Raw genomic sequence first — 683 nt, forward strand, 5'->3', positions numbered from 1 at the left:
GTGTGTGCGCACCATGTGTGTATACAAATACATGTATATGTTTATGTGTATTTGTGTATGTTTGATTAAAGATCAGTTTGTATAGTGACAGGATAAATTGTTCTTCACTCCAGCTTATTGCATCTTATTCTGTCACAAACAGCCGTTATTGAAATTGTGTGTGGCCCGACCTGACAGATGATTATTATACGGACATGCATATGCATAGAGATATATACATATCCATCAGTCTAGACATGTATATCTACTGGATAGAAAGATAGATAAGCATATATCTGTCAAATAGATGCATTTATTCATAAGCATATGCAAATTCATATGTATAAATATGCATTGGGTCAGAGCTCACACAGTTTCAACAAACTGGCTGAAAGACCTAACTAAAGCAATAGATTTGCCTTGTTAAGCTTGCCGTCATTGGGTGCAAATAATTGTTGGTATCGGAACTCATGAAATTCCAGTACATTTATTTAGATCGCTTTATTATTATTATTTTATTGTTTTATTATTATTATTATTTTTTTGTTAATGTTAATATTTTGTTATTATTGTCATTGTTATTATTATTTATTATTATTATTATTATTGTTATTATTATTATTATTATTATTATTATTATTATTATTATTATTATTATTATTATTATTATTATTATTATTATTATTATTATTATTATTATGAAG

This window comes from Penaeus vannamei, chromosome 32 (assembly GCF_042767895.1).
Source record: "Penaeus vannamei isolate JL-2024 chromosome 32, ASM4276789v1, whole genome shotgun sequence".
Taxonomy (NCBI): domain Eukaryota; kingdom Metazoa; phylum Arthropoda; class Malacostraca; order Decapoda; family Penaeidae; genus Penaeus; species Penaeus vannamei.